Consider the following 16021-nt stretch of genomic DNA (forward strand, 5'->3'; position numbering starts at 1 on the left):
TCTGCTTGCTAGCCCACCTTATGCAATTGATATTAGCCTACCTGTGCAATTGATACTCGCCTACTTGTGCAATTGATATTAGCCTATCTGTGCAATTGATATTAGCCTACCTGTGCAACTGATACTGGCCTACTTGTGTAATTGATATTAGCCTACCTATGCAATTGATACTCGCCTACTTGTGCAATTGATATTAGCCTACCTATGCAATTGATATTAGCCTACCTGTGCAATTGATACTTGCCTACTTGTGCAATTGATATTAGCCTACCTGCGCAATTGATATTAGCCTACCTGTGCAACTGATACTGGCCTTCTTGTGCAATTGATATTAGCCAACCTGTGCAATTGATATTAGCCTACCTGTGCAACTGATACTGGCCTACTTGTGCAATTGATATTAGCCTACCTGTGCAATTGATATTAGCCTACCTGTGCAATTGATATTAGCCTACCTGTGCAATTGATTCTGGCCTACGTGTGCTATTGACACTAGCCTACTTGTCCAACTTATTTATTTGCCTACCCCAACCCACTAGTGCAATTGTTGTACAATCAACACTAACCTGCTACTAACCTACTAAGTGAATCCCACCTGACCTAAAACACCATCTGAGATCCCACGGCATAGCCCTGAACATGCTTGACAACCTGAGAACACTATCTTTAGTATTTACACTAAGCCTCCTAGTCACTATGTCTCTAGCCACCCCTCTAACGCGCCCTCCTCTGGATAGAAATATGAGACTTAGATCCAGACTATCCCGGCTTTATGATCCTAAAAATACCAACAACCGTACAGTGTTACCCACTCCTAATAACCAGATTACGTCCAATATAGTAAAAAAAAACCTTGCTAGTCCCCATAAACCTGAAACCAAACCTACCCCTACCCCACAAATAAAGGCACACTATCCCTATCTGGATCACTTATCAACGCCAGATCCCTAGTAGCCCATGCCTCTGAAATTGCAGATACATTGCACAATGAGAATCTAGACCTACTAGCCGTAACTGAAACTTGGCTCCATGATGCGACAGGTCCTGCCCTCATGATAGCAATACCCGAGGGCTACCAGGCCTAGCTATCATCGGCAAAACTAGCCTCTCCATTAGACTTGCCACTCCAATTACATGTCCCTCATGCAAAGTTCTCACGGCTAAACTTCCCCTATCTAACAACCGTACTTTAACGATCCACCTGATATACAGACCTCCTGGCCCACTAGGAACCTTTGAGGAGGACCTTACAGATATCATAACAAGCAACACTAAAATCCACTCACAAACCCTGCTACTGGGGGATTTCAACCTCGACTTCAATGAGGCTGGAAACAAACATACCCAAGCTATAGCTGCACTTCTCAAAGATCATGGACTCTCACAAAAAGTCCTATCCCCCACCCACCTCAAAGGTAGAACCTTGGATTGGGTGGCTGGCTCGAACTGTAACATTATTATTACAGATAATGTACCACAATTATGGTCCGACCATCACCTCATCACCTTCTCAGCCACACTCGACCTCCTTAGTCCTAAAACCATTGAGATGGCACCCCCACTCCCCACAAGAAGCAAAAAGGACATCACAGCAGAAAAACTACTCCTGCACCTCCTCCCTTCTCTGAATAACGTTAACAATAATGCTGACCCTAAATCTTTAGTGGAAATCTTCAATACTGCCATGTCCCAAGCCTTGGACTCAGCCACCCCATTAAAAATGTGCAAAGCCAGACAAAAATCCCACCTCAATGCATGGTTCACACCTCAACTTAAAGAGTTAAGATTACAGAAAAGAAAATTGCAAACGATCTGGCGCCACTCCCCGACTACTGTCAATAAGGCTAAATTAACAGAACTCTCCAAATACTACAAAAAAGAAATAACTAACACAAAAAAAAATATATTCAATGATAGAATTGTAAAAGCTAGCTCCAATACTAAGGAACTGTTCTCCATCCTCCGTGAAATGGAAGTCCCAACTCCACCGGCAGACACTGTTCCGAAGGACAAGCCATGGTGCACTGTGTTCCTCCTCCTCGTTGCAGGGGGTAGGCACCCTGCAATTTCACCATCGCTGGACCTTTCCCTAACCTACCACTGTATAGCATGTTTTAAGTAGCCGCCCCAGGATCATTAGAGCATGCCTACCATTGAATATCCTGAGCTGAGCATCTCTCACCCTACCCATTGTAATAAGAAAGCATTCTGAAGGAATGAAGAAAGTACTCTTGCAATGTAACCAAATACACTTGTAATGCAACTAATTACTCATGCAATGTAACCTAGTACTCGTACAATGCAACCAAGTATCTGTGTGATGCAACCAAGTATTCGTGTGATGCAACCAAGTATTCCTGTGATGTAACTAAGTATTGTAATGTAACTAAGTCCTTCCAATGTCACTAAGAAAGTATTCCTGTAACAGCGCCACAATGCCTGAGGGCTGCTATGCGCTTTATAAATGCAAAAAATAAATAAATAATAAACTGGAAAGAAAAAGATTAGTTTGGCGACCACAGATACCTCTGTGGAGGACCCTCCTTTAGTACTTTGTCACTGATTTCAAGGACCTGTGTTTTTTTTCAGCCCGCCTAGTTGCAAGTACAAATGAAGAGTCAGCAAAACTGCCTGAGGAGTTATCTTTGGAAACGTGTGTGTGCTTGTGTGCTTTATACGTATAGATATCATATACAGTGTGTGTCATCTACCACCTGTACAACATGAGCGATAATTTGTACTTGTCCCTTTCCATGTTCGCTTTCTACAGCAGCTACTTTCACCTTTCTCAAGGCAGATTGGCCGGGTTCCTTGTATTTTCAGATGTAAGGGGGTTCTCCCAGAGTCTACCAAAAGTGTAGGCCAATCTTTTCTCTGATCAAAGATCTGTTTATTAAAAGGCAACTTCTCCCTCCCTAGATGGTAGAGTATCATCTGCATCAAGGGTCAGTGGGGTCTCCATACTTTAACAGCTCCTTCCTACGTGTGGGGGGGAGTTGGCGGGGGAGGGGGTTACCATAATCTTTTGAGTCTGTTACTTATTTTATAGTGGGCAGTTTTTGCTGTGCCAAGCTGCCTAGTAATGTACGCCTCCTGTTTTTTCTGTGTACACGATTTGGGTTGCATTGGGTTTTGCTGAAGCTTCTTTGCAACTTTCACAATCTTTCATAGCCAATGAATTCTCCCTCCAAGTACCGTAGCATCCTTGCTCTCTACTGCTCTGCCTCCCCTGTCCAGCCGCCAAAAGCATAGGACACATAGAGGTATGGGAGGCAGTACAGTGTTCCTCTCTATTGGCATGGGGCCTCCCAAACCGACCATTGAAAAGTAGAGTGAGGTACAGAGAACAAGAGCCTGGTTCCTCACTGTCCTGTAGATTACCCCTCTGAGAGGCTCATCTTTTCAGTGTGAATTAACCTGAGTAACCAGAGAGTCGATATCAGAGTAGTGTCCTCCACTCTGCCTCCCTCTACCCATCCCCCATTAAAATAAAGAAGAAGTGCTGATATGAGCCTTGGCAGCAGAGTTGAAGTGATAGAAGAATCAGTGTATGGCAGCAAGGTGCTGAAGATAACAGAATAGTCTAGGACAGACAATAAAGAGTTGACTGACTGCAACTGCACACCTGTGAACTGCCCATGATGGTTCCAAGTGCTTCCCTAGACAAGGAGCATGATGGACCACCTCACCCACCAAGAATGGCTTAGATAAAGCAGCTGCGGACAGGAGCAAAGGAACAACTGCAGGAAATTCTAGAGGACGGCGGTTTGCAGAACCAATTGTCTGAGGAAAGAACACCTGATTTAGAAGAGTCAAGTCGACAAAAATGGTCAGTAGCGAGAATGAGAACCTATGCAGTCTTTCAAAATTTCGAAATGCATCCCAGAGCAAAATGGGAGGTAAGAGAGCTGAGTAGCATAATAAAAAACCCAAAATGGAAAAAGCAAGAGCAAGTTTAAAGTAAATTGAGAAACTAATAAAAGAATACTGAACCAGAAAGGAAAGGGGCAGAACATTGAACTGGAGTACCTCATTGAGAGGTATAGCTCAGGATAAAAGATAGCTCTATATAAGGTCTAAGGTAATCATGTGTAGCATCCATATCAGGAACTCATTCTGGTGTGGAATGTCGCACATAGCCCTGGTGCCCGGACACAACTGCTGTGGAACAATAAGAGCCCAGATACAGCCCAAACACATGGAATGCCTCGACATGTCTGCTGCCAGAGGAGCTTAATGGCAAGATGCCAGGCCTTAATGAGTTGAGGCACAGGGGAGCATGCAGGGGAGGAGAAGATAGGAGGAGTATGTCTTGGACAAAGGTTGCAGTCTTTGTTCTATTACCTCCTACTCTTTATTTCGTACTACTTTTAAGACCTATCTTCTTCACTTAGGACGACAACCATGAATACCTTTTTGTAGTTTTGATTCTGCATTTTATTGTTCTGTTAACTGTTGTCTGTTCAGCGCTTTGGTGTAAAGCGATAAATAAGTCATAAATAAATACAAAAATACAGAAAACATACCCAGTTTTTCTTGCTAGACAAGGGGATGTGAAAGAAAGACTCTGATGTGAAAATAGTTCTTAGCTCTAAATTACATTTAGGGCAGTGCTTGATTACCCCAGTTCCCATTATATGATATAAATTACTGGAGTCTAGGAGGAAACACATGCCATGCAGGGGAACCAATCAGCATCTACAAATGGACAGCAGTAGGGAAACATAGAGAGCAATCAGTCATCTCATAAAGACTGTTTCAGCAAACCCTTCTCACAAGGGTTAGCTGAATCACAGGCGATCAGGGCTGCCAAGGAAGCCAAGAAGGCAAAAGTGGCATCCAAGAAAACTACAACCCTGACTGCAAAGCTATCTCAAATCTAGGTGATTCTACCTCCATGAATGCCAGTAGTGTTCGTAGTGGCACTCCATGATAAATTCGCCCCCTCCCTCACCGATGACCGTACATCACTCCCCCGTCCCTCTAGGCCCCTCTCCCACTGTTCAGACTCAATATAGGGAGACCAAAACTGTCGAGACAGCCACTCACGTTGGACCTAGGAACAGACATCGAAAATTAACTTTTTCTGAGCTCACGGTATGTATGCCTTGCACCACGTTCTGTGGACCCTGGCGGCAGGCACAGCCACCCATCCATGCACTATAGAATGCAGCTATGGCTATGCAATTCTGGTCTAGCAGCTTACATAGCCATCCACACTGAAACCCCTGACGCACCTCATAACCTCTGCCATTAGTATACATCGACAACCTATGAAAACATTTCAGTCTAACTGGGCACACATTGAGTCTCTTGCACTAGCACTCTATCCTAAAGCATCAGCAGCACCTGCCCACGTGCCTGACCTATGGGCTGCTTACTGGAGCCCAACCAGCCCACCTAAGTGCTAACCTGGCAAAATGCACACATGCATCTTAAAAATTAACAAGGTCCCTAAGGGCGTTCCAACCACAAAGCGCATTGAGGCCATACAAATGGAGAAAGGGGGCTATATAAATAATTAATACAACACAATACAAGAGACCAGAAAACATGAAACAATTTGTTGGCTGTCTGGTTTCTAAAGTCATGAGCAGACTACTGAAGGTGGGCCTCCTTCTGATGTTTCTGCGAGCACCAAAGGGAAATGTTTCTTTCCATATCTTCTTCATAGCCCTTTCTTCTCTTTCTAATTACCAGTGATCTGCAGTCCCATTCATCATGGCACTTTTGCTTTACACATAGCAATCAACAAAATCTCTGTTTGTTTGTGGTGGGATTTGTGGTGAAGCGTTGTTACTTATACAATTCCACACCGTTTCACCAATCTGCACCAAATTTTGCATAGTTACCCGTTGGGACCCTCTGGCCATTACTGGCTACATGACAATTGGACACCACACCTAGTTTCCTGGATTTCAGCACAAGTCAAAATGGGTGGGTTTGTGGCTAGGCGAAAAGTTGTTCCTTATACACTTCCACACCGTTTCACCAATCAGCACCAAATGTTGCATAGTTACATTTTAGGACCCTTCGGACATTACACCCTACATGACATTTGGACACCCCACCCCTTCCCTCAGATTTCAGCTCCTTCACACATGAGACGGTTGCCTTAAATCGGCAAAACATCAATGTGGTCGTAGAAGGACCGGTCCCGACACAAGGCACAAAACTCAAGGTCCGGGCAGTAGGATGGACGGTTTCCAAGATATTTGCACTACATTGCACTGCAATTAACTGCACCACGCCAGGGTGAGGCGACAGGTGGGGAGAGAGCACAGAAGGTCCCAGTATGCAGCAGCACACCAACTCTCGCCTCCCACAACGTCTGCTCTGGGGTATGTCAGCCAGGGACACATGCCTATTCTCAGTGCAGTTTACTTCAGGGTGTAAAGCACATCAAGCGATAAGCAAATCGGAACAGCGACCTACATGATCAGTGTTACCATGTCTGTCTGTAGAACGCGGGTACTTCTGCTAGTATCTAATGACGATGATATTGCTTCTCATTCACCCAACATTTGGCAGTTACCTTACATATTATAGTATTTTTTACATTTTTCTGTTTTTTAATTCCTTTTTAGTATTGACCTAAATTAAAAGAATGCAATCGACTCTTGTATTTATATTAGCGCACAAAGCCCGTTGGCATCTAGGTGTGTTAAATGTAGTTGATAAAGTAGGAACTTTACATACAATGCATTTCGGTGCCCGGCTGTTGCTTTCAAAGTTCGTAGAGCGAAGGTGAGGTTAGTTAGTTTTGAGCTTTTTGCAGAAAAGGTGGAAGGAGGCTCCTTCCAAAGTGTAAGTGGGAGATTGTTCCAGAGTATGGCCCCGAGTGGACAGGGAAGATCGAGCCACCCACTCTTGCGTTTGAATCTCAGTGTGCTGAGGCAGTGGTTGTAAGTGGATAATATGGGTCTGCTGAGCTCGTTTCTCTAGATCTTGTGGGCGAGGTAGGAAGGTGCATTGTTGGACAGGCAGTGGTGAGTTATGGCGTGAATTCTGAAGGAAGTTAATTCACGGAAGGGGAGCCAGTGGGCAGATCTTCTGGCCTCAGAGATATGATCATGCTTGCTCAAGGTTAGGGTAGCATTGAGAACATTGATTTGCAGGACTTGTAATTTGGACAAGTTTTTCTCAGAGGTACCACATAGTAATCAATTTCAGTAGTCCAATTTAACAAGGGCCTGTGCAATTGTGAGATGATTTTTAGTGGAGAGGTAAGGTTTGTAGCCGGCGATGAGCTTCGTCGCATAGGCTGAGGTCAAGGTGGAGTGGTTGACATGGCATGTCATGGCGAGAGAAGCATCACGATAGACACCCAATGTTTTTACAGAAGTGGCGACCGGGATAGTGTGGCTATCGATGTTAAAGTGGCTGAAGGCTACGTCAAGCTTGGCGAGATGGGCAGGGGAACCAATGAGCACTAGTTCAGTTTCTCATCGTTCAGACAGAGGTTATGTGAGGCTATCCAGATTTGGATGATTTCATGAATGCGGTTTACTTTGGCAGTGTCCTGAGCATGGTTCCCAGATAGGGGAATGAGGTTTTGGGTATCATCGGCATAGTTTGTGTATGTGATACCCAGAGAGTAGAGGTGGTTGAATCGGCGCTTAGTGTAAACATTATAAAAGGTGGGAGAAACACAGGAGCCTCGTAGGACACCACTGGAGATAAGAGTGGGGGAGGCGGCAGCATCCCCGGCGAAGACTATGAAGGATCTGTTGGCTAGGAAGGCTGAGATCCATTTGGCCGCTTTGGGGGAGAAGTGGGCAGAAGAAGTGAGGTGGTGGCAGAGAGTCTGGTAGTCGACGATGTCAAAAGCAGCTGAAAGGTCAAGGCATAAGAGGAGAGAGAGGTTACCGGCATCTGTGGCATCGTCAAGTTAATTTGTAATGTCAAGGGGGGCTGTTTCGGTTCCATGTTTGGGGTGGAAGCCAGATTGACAGGGGTTCAGGATGTGGTGTGATTAGAGGAAGTCCTGGATTCGAAGGTAGGCGGCTTTGTCAATGATTTTCAGGAGAAAGGGTACAGTGGTCAAGGGGCAGTAATTGGTGGGGGGACTGGGTCTAAGGTAGGTTTCTTGAGCAGAGGGGAGACCCACGACTCTTTGAGGGTGGCAGATAGCGAGCAGGAGGTAAATGAAGAGTTGACGATGGCAGTGATAAGAGGAAGTAGGGGTTCTGCGCATACCTTAATGAGGGTGGCTGGACAGAAGTCGCCTTTGCATCTGGTAGTTTTGGGTCCTGTGATTATAGCCACTAGGTCAGATGTCGAGATGGGTTGGAACTCGAATGGGGGGATATGGGTTTGCGAGTTGGGGTAGGGGTTAGGCGGTTGAACTTCAGCTATGCTGGTACATTTCTTGCTGATTTGGGATTGTAATTGTATGATTTTTCGGTTGAGGACATCTTGGATATTGCTACAGCAGAGGTTGTCTTTCATCATAGAGGAAGAGGGGGCAGCAGGGATTTCAAGTTCTTGGATGATTTAGAAGATTTCTCTGGGGCTCGAGGAGGCCCTCGCTATTCTTTCATTATAGGAGGAGGCTTTAGCAGAGTATGTAGCGGGTTTATACTGGAGATACATGTTAGTGAAGTGAGCTTTGTTCCTGGTTGTAGGGACTTTCTGCCAGGCAGCTTCAGCTGCTCTCTTGTTAGTGCGACTAGCACGAAGGTTGGTAGTGGACCACATGTTGCAATGACTAGAGTTTTTAGCTTCACAGGCTTTGAGAGGGGCTAGAGAGTCAACTGGGTTTTCTAATAGTGAGTTGTAATGGTTAACAAGGGCAGATGTGTTGTGCAGCGGAGGAAGGAGGAGATTGAGTAGGGGGATGAGGCGGGTACTGGTAAGATAAAGAGAGCTGCAGGTAAGGGTGGGAGGTAATGGGGTGCTTGTATTAGCTTGTTTGTTAGTTGTGGGGATGGAGAAGGAAATGATGTGGTGGTCTGACCATGGGCAAGGTAGATTGGCAGTGATGGAAGTATCGCAGTTATGATCCACGAGTCAGTCTTGTATGCTGTCACCTATGTGTGTAGGCTTGAGGATTCTTTGGGTGCAGCACAGAGCCATGGTGGATTTAGCAAGGGCTAGTGCATCTGCGTCCAGAGCATCATTGAAGCCTAGGGTAGTGTCGCCCAGCATAATGAGTTTGGTAGAAGGTTTAAGGTTGGTGGCAATGAGTTGGGTAAGGTCACTTTCGAATTTTGCACTAGGTGCTGGTGGTCAGTAGATGAGATGGAGGGTGATAGTTGAATTGGGCGAGCAGGTAAGTTTGCCTGAGATGAATTCACAGTGGGGGAGTTGGGTGGTGGTGATGGAATGCAAAGGGATGTCATCCTTGTAAATGAAGGCGACCCCACCAACTTGTCTAAGGGGTCAGTCACAACGAAGTATTGTATAACCTGGAGGGACAGCAATGGCGGGTGAGGGGTCGGCAGATGGGAAGAAGCAAGTTTCAGTGATATCCAGGATGTCGAGGATTTCAGTGATGAGGTCTAGGATGTCTGGAGCATGGGCTACCATGGAGCCGGCATTGATTAGGGCACAATAGAGGGGCAGGATCTGTGCAGAGAAAAGGGGGGTGGCAGTGGTACTGGACAGAGTAACTGTGGGGGCTACTACATGCAGGAAGGCTTTGGCTTGTGCGTGGATCAGGCTTGTGGCTGTGCAGTGTCTGAGATTAGTGATGCGCCATAGAGTAGTTGGTGTGAGAGCTGTAGGATGGTAGGGATGTATCTGAGTGTATGCTGACAGGTAGTAGGCACGTTCTTAGGTAGGCCGTGACAGGTAGTTGATTGTGTGGGGTGTTAGGAAAGATTTCTCTTTACTGCACCTTTCCTTCCATCTTTATGGAACTCCCAAACTGTTTGCTTTTATTTTTGATACTGACCTGCTCCTTTTGAAGTACAGTAGAACCTTAAGATTCACTGCACTTACTTTTTTTCATATGTTATGGGAAAACTGGCATGTCCTTCAAGCTGTCAGTTCTGGGAAACATTGTTTCCCTTAGTCGTGTTACTGTGTTGCTACTTTTAGTTTAGTTTAGTTTATTTTATTATTTGATATTGCGCACAAAACCCAGGGGTAGCCCGGCGCAGCAGGTACAAGGTTACTTGAGCTTAGATTACATACAGAGGATGAAAAGCATAACAATATAGTGCATACATGTTAATACAAACAGTTGGAAATGAAAAACTAGCATGTTACAGTATTGAAGGTGTATACAAAAGGTGAATGGGTAAAAGCAGAGTAGACTGGACTGGTTTCAGGAATATCATGGCCGTCTGTGCCGCACGAATTAGTTATCGTTGGACCAGAGCCAGTTTTTTGCCTTACATCTGAAGTTAGTGTAGGGTAGGTTGGCCCTTAATGCAGTAGGCAATGCGTTCCATGCCTGGGCAGCTCTGACAGGGAAGCTAGCTCCGCCCGTTTTGGATCTTCTGAATCTAGGGGTTTCAAGCAGGAAGTGGTTGGTAGCCCTAGTATGGTGTCTGTACGATTTTCTGGTCAGTCTGGCCGGGATGTAGGGGGGTGCTGTGTTATTGAGCCCTTTGTGGGTGAGCGATAGTGTCTTGAGGAGGACTCTGTCGCTGATTTTAAGCCAGTGGAGGTCTTTCCTGATGTTGGAGATATGTTCTCTACGGGGTATGTCAAGGGCTGCTCTAATAGCGTTATTTTGAAGGATTTGCATTTTATTTATGATGGTTTTATTGGCTCCTGCATAGAGAGCATTACAATAGTCCAGCTTGGACATTACTAATGCGTTAGCTATGGTGATGCAGTTAGTTTTGGAGAGGTACGGTCTGCAGGTCCTGATTAATTTACAGGTGTACGCTGTAGACGATGCCAAGAAGTTAAATCGTTTTTTGAGGGATAGAGTGGAATCAAGGTAAAAGCCTAGAGTGTTTACCTCAGTAGCCACCTTGATTATGTTGCCATCTATGTGGAAGTTGTTATGATTGGGACTCAGGTTTTTTAGGTTGGAGTCGGAACCCAAGATCAGTATCTCTGTTTTGTCGTCATTTAGACAGAGGCCGTGGGAGGCCATCCATGCCTGAATGAGGAGGTAAATTTTGTTTACTAGAGCTGTGTCTTCGACAAAGTTGCCAGAAAGTGGTATGAGAATCTGCGTGTCGTCCGCATAATTAGTGTAGGTTACCCCTAATCTGTCAAGTTTGTCGAAGAGTGGCTTAGTAAATATATTATACATTGGGACACCACAAGTGATATGGATTGGGTCAGCTGCCGCTACGGGGGAGAACACTCTCATCGTACGGTTAGCTAGGAAGAATTGTACCCATGCTATAGCGTCACTTGAGAAATGGGTGGCAGACGTTAAGTGGTTGCATAATACTGCATGATCCACCAGGTCAAAGGCCGCTGATAGGTCAACGAGGAGGAGCATAGCTGTAGTACCTTTATCCTTCAACTCGTCGATTTGTGTCTTGAGGTCAATGAGGGCTGTTTCAGTACCGTGGTCTGAAGCCAGATTGCCGTGAGCCTAATAGTTGGTGTGTCTCCAAATAATTTGGGATTTGGAGGTAGGCTACTCTATCGATGATTTTAAGGAGAAATGGGACCGTAGTAATCGGCCTATAATTAGTGGGGATTGCTGGGTCAAGTGTCTGTTTTTTGAGTAGGGCAGTACCCAAGATTCTTTAAGGTTAGTAGGTACCGTACTCGTATTGAAGGAAGCGTTAATAAGTTTCGAGATGAAGGGTGATAAATCTCTGGCTGCGTCCTTGATGATTTGCGCAGGGCTGCTGTCGCCTTGGCAGTTTGATGGTTTAAGGGATAGAATGACCTTTTCAGTTTCCAATATGGAGATATTAGTGAATCTGAAGGGTTTGCAGTTGGTTTGGGTGGGTGTGCTTGGTATTTCTTTCCATGGGGTGGTATGGGTTTTGCTGGGGCTCAAGGAGGCTTTTTTCTTAGCAATTTTAGATTGAAGGGTTGTAATTTTATTTGCTAGGGCATTTTGGATGCTAGTGCACCAGGATTTGTCCTTGGGGACATTGTCTATATGGGCAATTGGATTTTCCAATTCTCGGAGAATAGTGAAGAGCTCTTTGGAATTCGAATTGGCTTTACTGATTCTATCATTGAATGAAACTTTCTTAGTTTGAATTATTTCCTTCTTGTAACTTTTGGCAAAGTTGGCAAGTGTCGTTTTATTGTCGGCAGAAGGTGTATGCCTCCAGATAGCTTGGAGTTTGCGTTTTTGGATGCGCATTTTTTTGAGTTGGGGAGTGAACCAGGAGTTAAGGTGAGCTTCACGTTTACTTTTATAAGGTTTGATATGGGCAATCAAGTCTAGCGCTTTGGCCATAGAATTGTTAAATGACTCAACTAACTCACTAGGGTTGGATTCAATGGCATTGGCGGTGAGAGCTGGTAGGAGTAATGGGAGTAGTTTTTCAGCCGTGATTTCTTTTTTGCTTCTCGTTGGAATGGGGGGTGCTATTTTGTTCTTGTTAGGTTTGGGAGGCTCGATGCTGGCTGTGAAGCATATGAGATAGTGGTCCGTCCATATTTGAGGTAGAATACTAGAGATGGTGATGTCGCAATTATGGTTAGCTATCCAGTCTAGGGTGCGTCCTTTTGTGTGTGTAGGAGCTAGGACATTTTGGGTAATGTTATGATTGACTAAAATGGATTGGATAGATTGGGCTTGTTTGTCATCGACGTCATTAAAGCCCAGGTTAAAATCACCTAGTAAGAGGAGCTGGGTGGTGGCTTTAATGCTATTCGTGAGGAGACTAGATAGGTCTTCCTCAAAATTGCCTAAAGGGCCTGGTGGTCTGTACACTAGAAGTATTGTTAGTGTGCTATTGTTTGAGATAGGTATTTTAGCTGAGAGAAGTTTGCACGATGTGATTGCTGGGTGTGGGGTAAGTCTAGCAGCTAGCTGTGTTTTGGTTATAATGGCCTGGCCGCCTCCTCTAGTGTTAGGTCGGTCGACTCTTAGGATGTTGTAATTGTCCGGTATGGCTGTCATAAGGGCCGGGCCGGCTGCATCATGGAGCCAAGTTTCAGAAACAGCAAGGATATCTAAGTTATCCGTAGCTAGTATGTCAGCTATTTCAGTATTGTGTGCTATAAGAGACCTAGCATTAATAAGGGCTCCTGATAATGTAGGAGTAGTAATGGTATTTTTAGCAGATCCGGGATTAAGGTGATTGGGTATCCTCTGTTTGTAGTATAGGTCACCTTGTGGTTCGGGACGATTTATAATCGCTGAGGCTAGGCGATTAGGCTTAATGGCGGTAGAGGTACGTGTAGGTACAGGTGGACTGGTTCTTTTATTTTTGATGTCATAAAGTCGTGGTAGCCTAGCTCTAAGTCGCAAGTTTCTCTCTTGCAGATTGCAGGGGGTGAGGTTGGTGAGGGCCATTATTGTGGTGATGGTTAGAATAGTCCAGGCTAGGGACCAGGATGTAGATAGGAGGCAGGTCTGGAGGGTACGCATGTTTGGTAGGAGGACACAGTGACAAGTATATTGGGGCCAGAGATACAATTGTGCTGATGCTTTAGCACCAAGGTTTGACAATTTTGGTCAAGGCTAGTAAGCCTATATACTTCAGGGGGGCGTCACAGTTGAGCTGGAATGCACAGGGCGACATCTAAGTTTAAGCGTTTATAATACAGGCAGGAGGCAGGCTACAATACACATGGCAGCACCTAAATTTGAGTCATCACAGGGCATCACAAAGGCAGCACAATTAAACTAATATGCACAGGGCAATATCTAGCAATTGGGCATCAGAGGCAAGCTACAGTACACATGGCAGCACCTAAATTCGAGTCATCACAGGGCATCGCAAGGCAGCACAATCAAGCTAATATGCACAGAGCAGTATCTAGCAATTGGGCATTGGAGGCAAGCTACAGTACACATGGTAACACGTAAATTCGAAGCATCACAGGGCATCACAAAGCAGCACAAATAAACTAATATACACAGGGCAGTATCTAGCTTTAGGCGACAGAGGCCAGCTGCAGTGCACATGACAGCACCTAAATTCAATCATCACAAGGCATCACAGTAGAACTAGAGTGCATGGGTCCCCATCTAAGTTTAGGTAACAAAGGTGGGCTAAAGGTGGGTTTAAAGTGCACTGCAAAATTGAGATAGCTTGGTGCAAAGAGTCATTTGCAGCAAAGTTCATGTAAATTTGTAGCAGGGACTAACCAGATAATGTCAATGTGGCACAGTAAGCTGAAAGCAGAGTTATCTTGGCAGTCGTGTGTAGGAGAACGAAGACGGCAGAGTAGGCAGGTAACAGGCATGGAAACAGGAGAAGGCCTTGTTAGCAGTGGGCCTTGAGTGAAGTGTGAGTTAACTTAGAGTGTACTAGGTACCTTGTGGTTTCAAGCGGATGGTAGTGGGCACAGAGTTGCTGCTATCAGCAGCAGAGTGCTGCAAATGTGGAGGTTTTCCTTTGATGCTAAAAGATATGTTGTGTGCTGTAATGTGGAGGCACAAACATTGATTTTTCCGATAGCTCGCATTGCGGCTGCAGTGCTTACCATTTAACATGGGAGGAGCAGGACATCCCCTGCTCCTGCAGGGTCAGATGCGGCTCGGTAGAGCTCGTGCTCCACGGGGTACGGCTGCTGGAGATGTCAGGCTGATGAAGTAGGTCGTTGTGCAGGTCATGTAGAGGGGCATGGGTGGGGATGCTGTAGGGAAATTTTCGGGCAGAGTTTTCCGGCGATGGCGACTGGAAGTACTGGACAGGCACGGGACAGGTAGTTTTCCTTGGGGCGTGTTCCTGGTTTTGGTTACATTGTATCACTAGTGGTAACTTTAATCATTGTACAAAGCAGTTTACACTACAGTACAATGGGGTACACTTTTTGTTTTGCCCTAGACTAGCACTCAGAGGATTTTCGGTTACTCTAGGTGTGCTAAAAGGATAATCTAGTGGCAGCAGTGACTTTTCCCACTTTTTGGACTTTTCGATTTAGCCTTACAGTGTTTACCGTATTTGGCTACTAACTGTGGCTAGTGTCCAAACGTGGCCGTGCCACATGGCTTTTCCGTTGTCCTTTGGCCATCTTGTTCTTTAGCCTTCTTCCTGGCCTGTGAGGACAGGAAAATCCTTTTAAGGACTTCCAGTGCCTGGGAAAGCAGACGCTTTTGGCGGGCTACTGGAGCGGTGTGTGTGTTTGATGGCAGGATGTGGGTTGGGACTGTCTGGTCCAAATACACAAACTGTTGTCAGTATGTCTGAGTCATATGCATGAGTGTTCCTGCAAGTGGTCCTGATTGGACCACTGGAAGGGTATGTTTGTGTGTGTGTGTGTGTGTGGGCTACTTGTTATTGGCTAGTGAAGACAGCTGCTCTTAGATGGCTTTTAGAATAAGAAGGGGATCCCTGCACCAACTCTTCAGAGATCAAGACTTCTATCCAGCTGTGAGACCTGCAAAGAAACCGGAGACCCGTCAGAAGGCGGCCTTGCTACCAACGTTTGCTGCTGTCCTGGAGGAGCCCTGTCTTGATGAAGATCTTTAGCAGTCCTGCAAAGGAGCTGCGACCCTGGAAGTGGAGGACTCATCGATTCCTGATGTCTGCTCAGCACCCTGCAAAGCAGAGCCTTCGAAAGTGTCCCAGGACCGTCCTGTGGCTGACCAGTCTGAGTTTGGGCTACTGTGCTGCTGACATCACTGTTCAGAACTTTGGGGATCCTTAGCTGGCCCTACAAGACTCACCTCTGTGAAGTTACAGCAGCCTAGCATCAAGGGGACCCGAGATAGGAGGGAAAGTATGACTATGGCAGTAGAGTCCATTTGTGTCATTGTGCTGCAGTGACCACCGTCCGAAATCACTTACCTGACCAGAATCCAGTCCTGCGAGGGGTCCTTTATTGAGTTTTGCTTCCTTCTTCATTCGAGAGTCCTTGCACCAGTGAAAGACACCAACCGAAGATCAGCTAGAACCTGCAACCCGTGCGAAACGAGGACTGTGACTAATGGCGGAAAAATCAACCTTGGACCCTCTTCCTTTGT

Source organism: Ambystoma mexicanum, chromosome 7q, assembly GCF_040938575.1.
Source record: "Ambystoma mexicanum isolate Mex_15411 chromosome 7q, UKY_AmexF1_1, whole genome shotgun sequence".
Taxonomy (NCBI): domain Eukaryota; kingdom Metazoa; phylum Chordata; class Amphibia; order Caudata; family Ambystomatidae; genus Ambystoma; species Ambystoma mexicanum.